This window comes from Theropithecus gelada, chromosome 8 (genome assembly GCF_003255815.1).
Source record: "Theropithecus gelada isolate Dixy chromosome 8, Tgel_1.0, whole genome shotgun sequence".
NCBI classification, from domain to species: domain Eukaryota; kingdom Metazoa; phylum Chordata; class Mammalia; order Primates; family Cercopithecidae; genus Theropithecus; species Theropithecus gelada.
This window is the reverse complement of record NC_037676.1, coordinates 47,577,976-47,594,024: the sequence shown is the minus strand read 5'-3', so window position 1 is coordinate 47,594,024 and position 16,049 is coordinate 47,577,976. Positions and strand designations below refer to the sequence as shown.

Sequence of the window (16,049 nt, the reverse complement as noted above, 5' to 3'; positions counted from 1 at the left end):
GGATTACAGGCTTGAGCCACCGCGCCCGGCCACATATAAATTCTTAAACCTACAGCCTGATCATTATATGATAAACCAAATTATTAATATAGTTGATCAAACACCCACACCTGCACAGTCACACCTGTAGAGGGCGCACATTATCTGTGCTCCTATAGTACCAAGGACACACTTTTTTAGTAAGCTTTTTGTTTTCACTTTTTGCATTCCTTCATTTAGTTTTCACCACCCAGAACTGTGACATGTATATAAAAATGAATCATGGGTGTTTGTAGAACTGAACTGAAGTAGATTTTGTGCTAATGGAAAAAGCAATAGCCTGACGTATTTTAGAAAAAAATAATAATGCATTGAGTGGCTGTCATATCACATCAGTCTGACATCATGCTGAACATGCATGATGTTTCATGTATACTATAAAAATTATATAGCACATGCACAGCAGAATGTGTTATTTTCAGATAGTTTGTGGTAGTAAAAAAAAAAAATTCCCTATTAACAATTACTATAACAGGATTAAACAATTTTATTATGGTCATCTACTAAAATCTTCTTAATGTGAAGTATATTAAAAACCTTGGGAGTGCGCCTGGCCTGCCCCGCCGTGGGGCCGCGCGGGGACGCTCGCAGGTGGACGCGTGGACCGAGCCCGGGCGCCCATGGCCGGGGCCGCGATGGCCCGCGGAGCCGCATGCCTCCCGCTGCAGCCCGCGCGCAGCACAGAGGGGCTGCTGCGCGCCTTCCTGCAGAGCCTGCGCACGCTGTTCGACATCCTGGACTACCCGCGGAGCGGCTGCGGGCACCTGGGCGATATCCAGTCCCGCTGGCAGGGCGCCGACGCGCGAGAGCTGCCCCGCGGGGTCCTGGAGGGCCTGCGCGAGGTGGCCCCGACCAGCGGCTACCTGACCTTACAGCGCTTCGTGGCCGGCCTGCGCACCGCGCTGCTGAGCGTCGACGGCGGTCCCGGGGACCCCAGGCACGCCCCGGCCCGGCCCGGCTCGGCCAGGCCCGGGGACCAGCCGCCGCAGCTGGAGCAGCGCCCGATGTTCACGCCGGCCGACGAGCCGCGGACGGTCCTGGAGAGGAAGCCCCTGCCCCTGGGCGTGCGAGCTTCTCTGGCCGGTCCCAGTGGCGCGGCCCGCAGCCCGGAGCAGTTGTGTGCCCCCGCCGAGGCGGCGTCCTGCCCCGCGGAACCAGAGCGGTCCCAGAGCCCGGCGCTGGAACGGAGCCGGAGCGCTGACGCAGGTGCAGCGGCCTGCAGGACCCTGGAGGCAGACTCAGGGGATGCCCCGCGGATCCCCAGTGCCCGAGGGGAACTTCGGAGGCACACCATCACCAGCGGCATGCTCTGCGGCCTGCTGAAGTAGATGAAGGAGCTGGAGCAGGAGAAGGAGGTGCTGCAGGGTTTGGAGATGATGGCGCGGGGCCGCGATTGGTACCAGCAGCAGCTCCAACGAGTGCAGGAGCGCCGGTGCCGCCTGGGCCACAGCAGAGCCAGCGCCGACTTTGGGGCCATGGGGAGCCCCCGCCCACTGAGGCGGCTACTGTCCAAGGTACAGGAGGTGGCCGGGTGCCTGGGAGAGCTACTGGCTGCAGCCTGTGCCAGCCAGGCCCTACCCACGTCCTCCTCCGGGCCGCCTGCTCTACCCTGACGTACACCTCGTCCCCGGGCTGTGAGCAGCAGACCGTTCTCATGCTGAAGGAGAAGAACTGACTCCTCACCCAGGAGGTGACCGAGAAGAGTGGGTACATCACGCAGCTGGAGCAGAAGTCGGCACTCATTAAGCAGCTGTCTGAGGCCAGCATCCTGAGCAGGCAAGGCGGGGGGCCTCTAGACCCCACCTTCATCTTGCCAGTGTGGGCTGAGCAGGCCCACAGGGCCAGCCTGGCACTCTGCCCTTTGGGGCAGGCGCTCTGTCACACCCAACCTCTCTGGCTGGAGACCCCCGGCAGGCCCAGGCAGGCCCGGAATGGGCGTCTTCCTGCACCCCTTGCCATCCAGGTTCCCCAGGCCTGTCCCCGGCTGGCCCCTACACCGAGTCCTTGACTCGGTTTTGGCTTCCGGTGCTAACACGGACTGAGGCTTTCTTGAGTCCGCATAGTCCGCAGCTACTACTGCTGCTGTCAGTGGACAGTGGACCCCTCCACCAGTTACCAGATCTCTGCTCGCCCCGGTTCCCAGTGGTGCTGCCCTGGGTCTCATCTCCAGTGAAAGGCTCTGCTCACGCCAGGCTGCACTTCTGACAATGGTGACAATCGCCAGCAGAGGGCGCTAGGCGGCACGGTTGCAGCGCTGAGACCGCGCTCCAGACCTGGGAGTTCCGAGGGCAACTTACCCCCACCTCAACCAGGGCACCAGGAGGTGCCTGTCGCTCGGATGGGAGCAAATGGAGGGGATGGGGAAGGCCTGTAAGCGGGGGTTGCCTGCCTGGCAGGGGAGCCCCAGGGATGGTGGTCGGACTTCAGGTCCTGACCGAGACTGAGAGACTCTGGCTGCAGCGGATCGGGGAGCCAGGTGGACTAGAGCTTGGCCTGCGTGTGCCTACCGAAGACCCCGCGGTGATGGTCTTCCTCATCCTGGCCAGGACGCTGCCCCACATTGAGTCCCACAGAACAACCTGTGAGCCTGGCTCCCCAGAGGCCCCTGTCCCCAGGAGGGGGATCAGCCTGGGCCCCCAGACAGTTTCCAGGCACGTCGTAGGGAGAGTCTGTCACCCCAAACTCAGGATTCCCAAGGTCTGGGGTCCTGCTCATCCCCCTTTCCTCCCACGCCCAGCCTGAACCCAGGTTTCATCCAGGAGAGGCCACTTCCCTCAGCCAAGGGAAAGGAGAACCCCCAGGGTACAGGAGGAGGCTGGGGCAGGTCACCTTGGGTGTCACTCCCTGTCCCCTTGCCCAGGCCCACTCCCGCTGGTGTTGGGGTATGCACTGGTGGGGGGCCCATGCTCAGCCCAGCCTGGAGGGTCCCAGTGCCACCAGAGCCAGGGGCACGGCAACATCACGGACAGTTTCTGCAGCCCAGGGCCGCCGATGCAGGGTCAGTGTGTGTGGGGGGACACAGGGTCCCCGATGCAGGGTCAGTGTGTGTGGGACACAGGGCCCCCGATGCAGGGTCAGTGTGTGTGAGGCGCAGGATCCCCTCATGCCCAGGACACTTTGGTGCACTGTCCCACAAGGCACCCCTGTCTCAGAGGAGGGGTCCTGGCAGGCAGCGCAGCAACTCCCTTCCGGAACCCAGCTCCACACTAACCTGCCCACAGGAACCCCACAGAGCCACATTCCCTGCTGCACCCCGGCTGCAGGGGTGTCCCAGGACACGCCCAAGCCAGCCCAGCATGCAGCTGCCCTCCTACCCTGAGGATGGGAGTGGGCTTTCCAGAGACATAAGGATGCCAGGCCTGGACCTCCTGGGCGGGAAAGGGAGCAGGTCCTGAAGGCCTGTGCCCCACAGCCCCAGCACCGGGTGGACTGTTGTGCAGTGGGTGGGCCAGCGGCAGCCGGCCCCCCATCAGCAGGCTGGGGTCTGCCCAGCAGGGCCTCCCCACGTCTGCCTTTGAGGGTGCCTGCCATGCCCTGGGGGATCCTGGCCTCTTTACAGGACTGGAAGCAGAAGACAGAACAGTGTCTGTCCTGGGGTAACTTCATCAAGAAACCGCTCACATAGAGCTGGACCCCACAGCTAAAGAGGAAATGTGAGACAGGCTGGCACCTCTGGAAAAACTGCCTCTCAGCTTTGGTGTTCCATGCAAGGTGAAAAAAAATAGGTCCTCCAAGTTTACAGCTTACAGTCACGCTAGTGTGTGGCCCTGGAGACCAGGAGGGGAGAATTTAAAGTGGCACCGACTGGCACGGTCTAGGTGGCTGGCAGAGATACATGCGGACCCTGCCTGGAGCCCGCCCTAGTGACGCTGGGTGGGTCAGTCTACTTGCAGACTGTGAGCAGCATCCCTGGCCTCTATCCACGAGGTGCCACTAGCATGTGCAGGTACATACACGTGCATGCACACACAGTTGTGACACCTAGAACTGTCTCAGGATGTCAAAATGTGTCCCTGGAGGCAGAAGTGTCCCTGGTTGAGAATGTGCCCCAGAGGAAACAACCACACCAGGCCTCAGAATTTTGTGTTGATCAAGTTCCAAGGAAAATGAATATCTCAGCCGGCCGCGGTGGCTCAGGTCTGGAATCCCAGCATTTGAGGCCAGGAGTTCGAGACCAGCCTGGGCAACGTAGTGAGCGACCCCATCTCTATTAAAAAAAAAAAAAAAAAAAAAGAAGAAGAAGAAGAATAAAAGAAAGAAAGAAAGAAAGAAAAGAAAAAGAAAGAAAAAAGAAAGAAAGAAAATGTGATATCCAGTTTTAAAATTCATAAACACCACAAGGAAACAATACACTAGGGGACCCAGCAGAAACAACAAGTCAACTCTGTAGAGACAGATACTGGAATTATCTGAGAGAACATAAAGTAACAATGTTTTATATATCTAAAGAAATAAAAGAGATTTCTGGAAATATGAAAAAAAAAGCTTGTTTCATCACATGATAATTCAAACCGTCCTTAAGTATTAGAAATGTGCTACTCATCTCCAAACTTAAATAAATCCAAAGTAGTATAATTACATCACTCTGAATCAGTGCAGATTTGTGGTGTCTTAAAATGTAAAGATTTGCATAAATGCATAAAATAATTTGTACTACTTTATTAAAATGGAAAATAGTCAAAATTCAAATTCAAATATAATTACATAATGTCAAATTTTCTTCCACAAATCTATATATTTATATATTCATAATATTAATATTTCATCTAGAAACACCTGCTGACTAGTTATAATTCCGTGAGATGTAAGAACAAACCATGAGAGAGTTACAGACATTGTCCCACCTGAGTCTTGATCACTCACTGTTAATGAAGCTGAGAAACAGACACTCACCTGGCTGAGTCTTGAAGTGAGTCTCTGTGTGAATTGTGGTCCCTGAGCCATGATTATAACGAAGGGATGCTGTCAGTTTATCTCCCTCACGCCCATAATTATCATGTCACCTGTCGAAGCAGGATGGCCCTGGTCCTGCGATTATTAGAAAGGAGAACCACTGGGAGAAAAATAAATGTACTTAATTCCTGAAAACAGCAGAGTAGCCACAGCTGGGTTCTGAAGTTTAGAATGAGTGTGCTGATTTTCTTAGGCAACTCTTGCACAAGTGGATTGCCTTCTCTCAGTCCTTGTCAACGAAACAGATGTTAAAGAATAACTCTAACTTCAAACCATCTTTACCGTTTCATATCAGTTTAGCAAACGTTTCCCTGCTGAAGAAAAAACTATACACACAGACAATGGGATGAATGAATACCACAATGTTGCATAAAAGAAACCAAATTAAAAAGCATGCATAGTATCTAATTCCATACATTAAAAAAATCAAAAAGCAAACAAAATTGAATTTCTGGCTTCAGGTAAGAGTGAAGTAGCTTGTTTAACAAGACTCTCACTGGAAAAATAATATATTTTGATAAAATATGATGTGTAATTATGTAGAAATATATTTATGTGTAATACATATGGTATAATACATGTATGGGTAAGAAGTGAATGAGAATTTCAGCTTCGTCCACTGTAGGGGAGTTAGGGATTGGAGATGAGTTCAGTCAAATTAAGTTTCTTCTAGAAAAATAACAATACTCCTCAAAAAACAGAATCTAGAGTGTCTATCTGTCATTTATAGTTTCTAGCTTATAATTTTAAAATTCACGAGATGTGTGAAAAAAGCAGGATAATGTAATTCATATACAAGATTAAAACTAAAACAGGCATTAGAAGCTAGCTACAAGACGTCCAAGGTGTTATAATAAGATGACAAGAATTGGAAAGCAACTATTATAAATATGGTACTGGAGGTAAAGAAAAATATTTTCATAATGATGGGCAAATGTGGGATCTCAGCAGAGAAATGGAAATTATTAAAGAACCAAATAGAAAGATGATAATAAAAAAAGTACTGTTGAGAGGATCAGCTGATTAGAAACAGAAGAAATAAACTTGAAGACAGAGCCCTAGAAATTAACCAGTCTGAAGACAATGTTTCAGATGAATGATTGAAGAAAAATAAACAGAGCCTTAGAGATCTGTGAGATGACTGGGTCCTGCTAGACAAGGCCTGCCTTCCCTAGTGTCGAGTTCACAGTGCAGCTGACCTGCCCCTACCTGAGCATTTTGGCTGTGGTCCAGCATTCTTCTGAGAGCCTGGCCACAAAGGCCAATGGTCCACCCTGGGGGTCCTGCCACAGTCACTACTGCCACTGCTATTGCTGCCATGAGGCCAAGGAGGAAGTGTGGAGACCAGACACTTTCATGTACCTCAATAGTGGATTCCACCCTGTTTTGAGGAAGGGAGGTGGCAAGTCACAATGCTTCACAGCTGCCAGCCTCCACTGCACCCACTGAGTGGGGGCCTATGCTCCCCAGTAACAGGCCCATGGCATAGCCACACTGCCCTTGCCTGGGCATTTTGGTTCCAGCTGCCCACTCTTTTGAGGCAATGCAATCCCCAGCTGCTGGCAGAGCAGTTGACTCTGATGGAAGGGGTGAGCAGCTCTGCTCTTCAGGGCAGGGCAGGGTCAGGCCATGCCTCTGGCACAAGCTGTCTCACTCCAGCCATTCCCTGACTCAAGTCCAGTGATGTGGGTCTTATCCCAGCTCCATGTTTCACCAACTGTGTGACCTGGATGAGTTTCTTCACCCACCAGCCTTCCCTGTCCATATGCAGACAGTGGATATGGGACATGAACAGCGCCAACTGCACAGTGACTGGGCACGTCAAATGAGATGGGACCGATAGAAAGAAAAGTGGAGGCCTGGCCCATCTGTTGTTGGAGGTGCTCACTGAGGTGCAAGCAGGTCTATTGGTCACCCACCCATCTGCCCAGGAGTCTCACCTGCCTCAGCTCTTATTAGGCACCTGATGTACAGGGATTCTATGGCAGACACCCAACACGGCCCTTAGTTGTGGCTCCCACATGATTCTCCCACCTTGGCCTCCTAAAGTGCTGGGATTATAGGCATGAGCCACCACCCAAGCTTAAATTTTTTTCATTTTTGTTGTTTTTATATGCTTTAATTACTTTCTCTTTTTCTTCTGTGTATCTACTACAGTTTTTTTTTCCCCCTGGTGGTTATCATGAGACTTATATAAAACATCTTGTATCTTAACAACCTAGTTTAAGATGATGACAATTTAACTTCTATGCACAGAGAAACTTTACAAATTTTCTCCCTTTCACACATTTTATACTATATATATATCACACCTTACAACTTTTTATTTTGTGTGTCCATTAACAAATTATTGGAGCTATTTTATTTTTAATATTTTTTATAGATCTTACACTAAAGTTCAAAGTGACTTATGCAAAACCTCTGGGAAGGAACCCTGGAGCTGAAGGATGGAGCCCGATGGGACCCTCAGAACCCCCTCTCATCATTGCGTCCTTTGGGCTTTGGTACCACTGACCATGTCCTCTGCAAATCGCTGCTCACCTGTGCTGTCTCTTCCTCCAGGACCCAGAATCGGACCTGTAGCGTGATAAAGGAGTTCTCTTGAGCTTGTCTGGGGTGGCCCAGGGGAGACCTATGGAGGGCCACAGCCCTGACCCTGGGCCCCACGGGAGGAAGATGAGGTCCCAGGGTGGGGACAACAAGGGTATCTGTCTCAGTGATGCTTCTTCACACTCTTCTTGCAGAGGGGAGAGGAGCTCCCACAGCTGTGGACACAGGGAGGTGGACTCTAGTGAGATGGGGTAGGGGGAGGCTGGCTGGAAATGGCTAGAGAGGCCTGGGTGCTTGGGACATTGAAGCTGGAAAGGGAATTCCAGGCCATGAAGCCCAAGGTCCCTTGTACAGAGTGACCTGAGGCCCCAACAGTCGCCAAAGTCCCTCAGAGTAGTTGATGGCACTGCCTATGTTGTCCCCAAATCACCCTTCCAGCCCCCCTGGCATTGTAGGCAAAGATAGTTTCAAACCCAGAGGTCAGAGGCTCCAATGGTGGGATTCATGTCTTCTGTAGGGGCAAAGCTTGCCTCTTGGCAGTGTCCAGGTGCAGGCCCTGAGGGTCCAGGCCTGTGGCCTCTGAGGGATCTCTCCCACCCACAGACATCCCCCACGCTGGGCCCAGCCAGCTGTGTCCCCACTGACCTGCCATCGGACTCCAGTCTTCTCTTTTTCCTGAGGGCAGATGCCAGGAAGAAAGGACAGACAGATGGATGGGGTTAGCTGGGGCCCCAGACACTTGCTAGGGTCTCATGCAGGACAGAGGAGGGTGGACAGAGAGATTCAGGGATGGCAGATGAGGCCCCTCCTCCCGAGGGCCATTCCCACTGCTTTTGGTGGGCACAGGACCCCTGGGGGAGGGCAGAGGCGGACTGGGAGTGTAGCAGGACGAGCTGCAGACAAAACTCCTCAGACACCGGATTAAAGAAGGAAGAGGTTTTTTATTTGGCCGGGAGCGTCCGCAGACTCGCGTCTTAAGAGCGGAGCTCCCCGAGAAAGAAATACTTGGCCTTTTTAAAGGCTTACAACTTTAAGGGGTCCACATGAAAGGGTCGTGATAAATCGAGCAAGCGTGGGATACGTGACTGGGGGCTACATGCATCAGCTAACAAAGTTTTACAATGCTTTTTTCATACAGTGTCTGGAATCTACAGATAACACAAGTAGTTTAGGCCAGGGGCTGATGTTATTATTATTACTTTGTTTAACTCCTAGGGCCGGGTGGTGGTGCCAAGGTTGTCTGGCTATTTATCTTACTTTTGTTTCTTTCTCTTTACTCCTGTCTTGTGAACTAGGCAAGGTAGGGGGAGGAGGGCAGCAGGAGTAGTAGTGGTCTCCTTCCTTAGGAGCAGGTGCTGGTAACACATGGGCCCGGTCAGTGAGTCTGGCTCTGGGGGATTCGGTGAGAAGCAGGTGTTAGAGAAGGGGAGGGGCTCAGCGAGGGGCAGATCCCAGAGAAAGGAAGGGACTCAATAAGGGGTGGGGCCTAGTGAAGGGAGGAGCTTGAAGCCTGGGATGGGTTCAGTTACCTGGAGGGCACTTACTTGAATGGCACGGTGAGGGCGAGGGAGGGGCTTAGAGAGGGGCGGGGCTCACAAATGCGGCATGGTTGCTGGTCTCTTGTGGGCCTGGGATGGGCACCTAGGGAGAGACCCCACCTACTCCTCCCTTCCCGCTCCGGCCAGGTGCAGCTCTCACCGGCTTCTCCGGTGGCCGCCTTTCTTTTCCTTCTTTTTCTTGGGAGGGGGCGATGCCGAGCTGCTAGACCAGTGCTTGGTCCTTGGGGAGAAGGTGCGGGAGTGGAGGCGGTGAGGGGGTGCAGCCCCACACGCCCCCCATCCCCGCCGCAGCAGCCACTGACCTGTACCTGCAGTGGCCATGGTAGCAGGCGGCCGGGAGTCACAGTCCACCAGGCCGTCGTCATCACCAAAGGGCGCTTACTCCAGGCCCACATCAGCATCCTCGGTCAGCAGCGGGGTCTCCACCTCTCCACCACACTGCTGGCGACAGGGACGCTCACCACCCGTGTCAGGACGACTTTTCTCCACCCCTTTTCCTGGCGTGGGGGGTGTGATCTAGCCTCCCAAGTCTTCGGGCTGCTACCTGGCTGGAGGAGCGGGGCGGGGGGGAGGGGGGACCTGCAGCCCCTGCCCTTACAGGGCCAGGCAGAGATTTGGGGAACCCAACAGGGCACATTCCCTACAGGTCCCCAACCTCACGGTACAATCTTTTGTAAAAGAGAAAAAGGATAACCCAGCCCCTTATTTAGCCCGCACTGCTTCTAAGTTCTCACCATCTCAGTAAGCCCCCTCCTCTTTTTTTTTAATTTTGGAGATACGGTCTTGCTGTGTTGCTCAGGCTGGGTTGCAGTGGTGGGATCATAGCTCACTGCAGCCTTGAACTCCTGGGCCCAAGCGATCCTCCCTCCTCAGCCTCTTGAATAGCTGGGACTACAGGCATGGACCCCCACCCTGGCTAATTTGAAAAATTTTGCAGAGACAGGGTCTCACTATGTTGCCCAGGCTGGTTTCGAACTCCTGGCCTCAAGCGATCCTCCCCTTTGCTCTCTCAAAGTGCTGGGATTCCAGGCATGAGCCACCCTGCAGTCGTGGGTGGGGGGTGAGTGTGTGCCTACCCCTTATATGAGGCTCCTCTTCCTCACTGAATCCCCTCCATATCCCAGCCCCATTCACTGAAGCCCTCCCCCTCAGTGAACTCCCCATTTGATCCCTGTGCCCCTAACCCTACTGTCCTATTCTGGGAACCCCATCCCCACCCCTCCTTTATCTCACTGAACCCTGATTTCTCTTTTCTTTTCTTTCTTTTCTTTTTTTTCCAGAGTCTCACTCTGTTGTCCTGGCTGGAGTGCAGGGGCCCAATCTCGCCTCACTGCAACCTCTGCCTCCTGCAACCTGCTGCAATCTCACCTCACTGTAACGTCCGCCTCCTGGGTTCAAGTGATTCTCCTGCCTCAGCCTCCCAAGTAGCTGGGATTACAGGCACCCACTAATTTTTGTATTTTTAGTAGAGATGGTGTTTCTCCATGTTGGTCAGGCTGGTATGAAACTCCCAACCTCAGGTGATCTGTCAGCCATGGCCTCCCAAAGCGCTGGGATTACAGGCATGAGCCACAGCCCGCGGCGAACTCTAATTTCTCAAAGAGCTTCTTCCTCCTGGCCTAGCTCCCCCCTCCCCAAGCCCTGGCTCGATGATGTGTGTCTTTCCTCACCTGGGTGTCCTAGTCCCTGAGCCCCCTCCCACTGGCTGAGTACCTCCCTGCCCCCCTTCTCCTCCTTTCCTCCAGCCCGGCCTCTGTCGCTGAAATATTCATAGCCTCTCCTCGCCTCCACTCTGCAGCCTCCAGGGGGCCCCGCTGCTCATCTCTGGAGCAGGACTGTGCTCATCAATCAAGCCTGGTGGCAGAGGGTGGGGACTTCCCATACTCCCTATCCATCTTACAGAACTCTCCTTTTCGCTCAGCAGGGACCAGACGTTGGCTCCCTACAGGCTTTGCTCAGAGCACTTCTTTTTTTCTAGAGGTAACTGGACTCGAGGCAAGAGCATGAACTTTCAAGCTCCAGACAAGGGCTCATTCTGCACTGTCCTGAGCTGCTTTGTGACCTGGGGCCTGCTGTGTCCCTCTGTGAGCCTATTCTTGAAGCTGAGAGTCATAACATTCCAGGGCTGCTGGGAGAATTTGCTGAGGTCATAGGTGCTGTGCAGTTTCTTTTTTTATTTTTTATTTTATTTATTTATTTTTTTGAGACAGAGTCTCGTCCTGTCACCCAGGTTGGAGTGCAGTGGTATGATCACAGCTCACTGCAGCCTTGAACTCCTGGCCTCAAGCGATCCTCCCACTCCAGCCTGCAGAGTAGCTGGGACTACAGGAGCACACCACCACTCCCGACTAATTAAAACAATTTTTTTTAGAGATGGGGTCTCACTATGTTGCCCAGGCTGGTCTTGACTTCCTGGCCTCAAGCCAGGAGGATTGCTCAAGAAATTGTCTTGCCTTGGCCTCCCAAAGTGCTAGGATTACAGGTGTGAGCCACCATGTCTGGCCTTTTTTTTTTTTTTTTTTAACAAGCCTGGAAGTGACCCTCCAGAGGCCTGTCCCCAGGGCGGTGGCCCCCACCTTCCACTTTTCATCCAAGCTGGCTCAGACAGTGCCCTCCCCCACCAAGATGGAGGCTTAGCCCTGGTTTCAGCAGAGCTCCTCTTACTCCTGGGTGCTGTTCACCTGGCTTACCCCTTCCCTGCCCACAGCAATAGAGGCGAGGGCTTGGATCAGCAGAACATGAAGGACATGAGATTCAGATTTGTCAGAGGTGTGTGAACCAGAGCAACTCCATCTTGAATAGGGGCTACATAAAATGAAGCTGAGACTGGCTGGGCCTGGTGGCTCACACCTGTAATCCCAGCAATTTTGGAGGCTGAGGTGGGCGGATCACGAGGTCAGGAGATCGAGACCATCCTGGCCGACACAGTGAAACCCCATCTCTACTAAAAAAAATATACAAAAAATTAGCCGGGCATGGTGGCCAGGCACCTGTAGTCCCAGCTACTCAGAAGGCTGATGCAGGAGAATGGTGTGAACCTGGGAAGCGGAGCTTGCAGTTAGCCAAGATTGCACCACTGCACTCCAGCCTGGGTGACAGAGCAAGACTGTCACACACATAAAAAAAAAAGAAAAGAAAAGAAAAAAGAAAAAAAATAAGGCTGAGACCTACTGGACTGTATTCCCAGGAGGTTAGGCATTCTAAGTCACAGGATGAGATAGGAGGTGAGGACAAGATACAGGTCATAAAGACCTCGCTGATAAAATAGGTTGCAGTAAAGAAGCCGGCCAAGGGCCTGGTGTGTGGCTCATGCCTGTAATCCCAGCACTTTGGGAGGCTGAGGCAGGCGTATCACCAGAGGTCAGGAGTTCAAGACCAGCCTGACCAACATGGAGAAACCCCATCTCTACTAAAAACATAAAATTAGCCAGGCATGGTGGCGCACACATGTAATCCCAGCTACTTGGGAGGTTGAGGCAGGAGAATTGCTCGAACCCAGGAGGCGGAGGTTACACAAAATTAGCCAGGCATGGTGGCGCACACATGTAATCCCAGCTACTTGGGAGGCTGAGGCAGGAGAATTGTTTGAACCCAGGAGGCAGAGGTTACAGTGAGCTGAGATCGCACCATTGCATTCCAATATGGGCAAAAAGAATGAAACTCAAAAACCCACCTAAACCAAGATGGTGATGAGAGTGACATGGCAACGTCAGGAAGTTACCCTATATAGTCTAGAAAGGGGAGGCATGAATAATCCACCTCTTGCTTAGCATATCATCAAGAAATAACCATATAAATGGGCAACCAGCAGCCCTCGGGGCTGCGCTGTCTATGGAGTAGCCATTCTTTCCTTTTCTTTTTTTTTTTTTTTTTGGAAACAGAGTCTTGCTCTTGTTGCCCAGGTTGGAGTGCAGTGGCATGATCTTGGCTCATGGCAACCTCCGCCTCTAGAGTTATACACACACGTATATATATATAAGACACATACATATATATACACACACACACACATATATGTATACACACACACAAACATAGGCTTGTGTTGACAGATACTAAGTAATTGATGATTATTCCATTTTTAGATGAGGAAATGGGTTGTTGAGTGACCGGATCAGGCCAGGACTCAGCTCTGCCCTCTCTCCGCCCTATGAAATGCCCTCCAGCCTCTGCTTCCTGCCCTACTAATCAGCAGCAGTCACCTCTCTGCAGAGGAGGAGCGGTGAGAGTGGATGAGGCAGAGCCCCAGATCCAGGATGAACTGCCGGGTGCAGCCCGGGGATGGAAGTCACGTCTGCTTCATTAACTTCACATGCTGGAATCCAACATTGGGCCGCTATATCCGTGCATAGAATACAGGAGTGGGCAGATGAGCACCTAACCCATGTGATTCCTCCCCCACCCAATGAGCAGAACATATCAGTGAGGGGGAGGACAGGTGAGCCAAATACAGGGAGGACAGCATGTTTTCTGGCACTGAAACCAGTGCTGGGGGTAAAGGCTAGGCAGGGAATTTTTCTGCCAGGTGAGAGAAGGGGTTGGTTTTAGAGAAAGGTGACAAGTGGCACCAGAGGTGGCATTGGCAGGGGGAACCAGGAGACACCAAAAACAGACAAGCACAAACTGTATCTACACCTTGAAAGTCAATCCCTTGGGTCAAACCAGAAAGCTGAGATTGGGTGGGTGTGGTGGTTCACGCCTGGAATCCCAGCACTTTGGGAGGCCGAGGCAGGAGGATAACTTGAGGTCGGGAGTTTGGGTCCAGCCTAGGCAATATGTTTAGACTCTGTCTCTACAAAAAATACAAAAATTGGCCTGGTGCAGTGATACATACCTTCAGTCCCAGCTACTCAAGAGGCTGAGGTCGGGGAGGATGGCTTGAGCCCAGGAGTTTAAGCTGCAGTGAGCTATGATCACCACCACTGCACTCTAGCCTGTGTGTAAGAGCAAGACCCTGTCTCAAAAAAAGAAAGAAAAGAGAAATCTGAGGTTGATGAAATATGGTATGATGGCTATTGCTCAGTATGAACAGAAGGAGTCAAGAATTCTAAAAGCATAGGAGAAAAATAACTTCTCCCAGGAAAGAGTCCTCAGCTCACTTCTCTCATCCTCTCAGACATGACAGGGGCACATGTATTGGCATTTATATCTGCCTACAAACCAGAACCCATGGCAGACACGTGAAAGACAGAAGACAAATAATAGTTCGTTATCTCCAACCTCTATAAACCGCTAAAAACCTTCACTAAATAGAAACGTTAGATTTATACACAACAGGTGTAGTTGAAATCAAGATCAAATTTTCATTACCCAAAAACTTAAATGGAAGATCCCAAAAGGGTAGAACAACTTGAGATTCCACGTAGGGACAACTTGGTTTCATTCACACTGTGTCTGTGCAGTTAGCTCTGTGATTCCATGGCCAGAGAGAAAAGGGTAAATAAGGCAAGATGAATTATGGGGAAATATTAAAAAGATGAAATTGATATATTTGTCTTTTCATTTATTCAGACATCTAGTTCCCACTTGTATCTGGTGGGAAGGGGTGTTCTGCTTTTACCGTTAGTTTATATTTTTCTGATCACAGAAGGAATATGTCATGGCAGAGTATGTTTAAAGCACAGAAGACTATAAAGAAAAATCATTCCAAGTCCTATTCCCTAAAAGGGACTTAATATTTTGGCATGGTTCCTTGCACGGTTTTTTCTGCCTGTTTCGTTTGTAGTTATAATAATACTTCATATATACTTCCTAAGTTGATTTTTCTTTTTGCTTAAACCTGACCCATGCACTACAAACTCTCTGCAAATACAATTTCTTTTTGAGACAGAGTCTCACTCTGTTGCCCAGACTGAAGTGCAGTGGCGTGATCTCGGCTCACTGCAACCTCCACCTCCCAGGTTCAAGCCATCCTCCTGCCTCAGCCTCTGGAATAGCTGGAACTACAGGCACCTGCCACCACACCTGACTAATTTTTGTATTTTTAGTAAAGACAAGGCTTTACTATGTTGGCCAGGCTGGTCTTGAACTCCTGACCTCAGGTGATCTGCCTACCTTGGCCTCCCAAAGTGCTGGGATTACAGGCTTGAGCCACCATGCCTGGCCAAACATAATTTTTAATGGTTGTGTAACACTTCAAAGAACAGCTGCTCCTGATTAATTTTTAAAATATACTGCTTTAGTTGTTCTATACTGATCAATATTGTGACTAAATGAACAAACAGATAATCACATGCCCTGCAAATCTCCATGTGGGACTGAAGTATGCAATGCTTCCCAAATGATTTGGGCAAATTATATTTGAATGTCAGCATCCTAACAATAATAACCAATATTTATAGCTGGTTTCCAGTGTACAGGGCATTTTCATGTGCACTGAGCTCATTCAATCCTCACAGCAAACCCTGTGAAGATCTTACTACATTTACTTTATAGAGAAAGCCAAATATTTCAGGTTAAGCAGTATTCCCATGATCACGCTGCCAAGGGACACAAAGACGGAATTTGTGTCCCAGTGAGTGGTTCCTGAGTCTACATCCAGGTCAACGCCACTCTCTTCATGGCCAGCCTGTCTCCTGGGCAGGTCTGCTTGGAGGCCCCACTAGTATCTCACACTCTCCAGATGCCAATTTCATTCCTCCCCAAACTAGCTCTTTTTGGAATCTCGTGGAGGGCACCACCCACCAAAGCCCAAGCCAGAAGGCTGACTGATCCCTTTCCTGCCTCTCAACCTTGACCCTCGCATCCAGCCATTCCTGGGACTCACTCTCCATGACATCAGGCCTCAGTGAAGCTCACCTTCTAATCACAGGGCACTGCCACTCGCAAAGTAGAAGCATCTAATAGACATTTGCTGAGAGGGAGGAAGGTCTTAAGACTCCACACACTCAGCTCTATTAGGACAGCACACTGCCTTTTTGTGGAATCAAAGTTGTGACCAACGCATAG

General features: G+C 51.1%; 1 pseudogene; it reads left to right on the top strand.

The window, feature by feature from the left end:
* Nucleotides 1-659: 659 nt before the first annotated feature.
* LOC112630154 lies at nt 660-2,047 on the top strand (annotated as a pseudogene).
* Nucleotides 2,048-16,049: the final 14,002 nt, after the last annotated feature.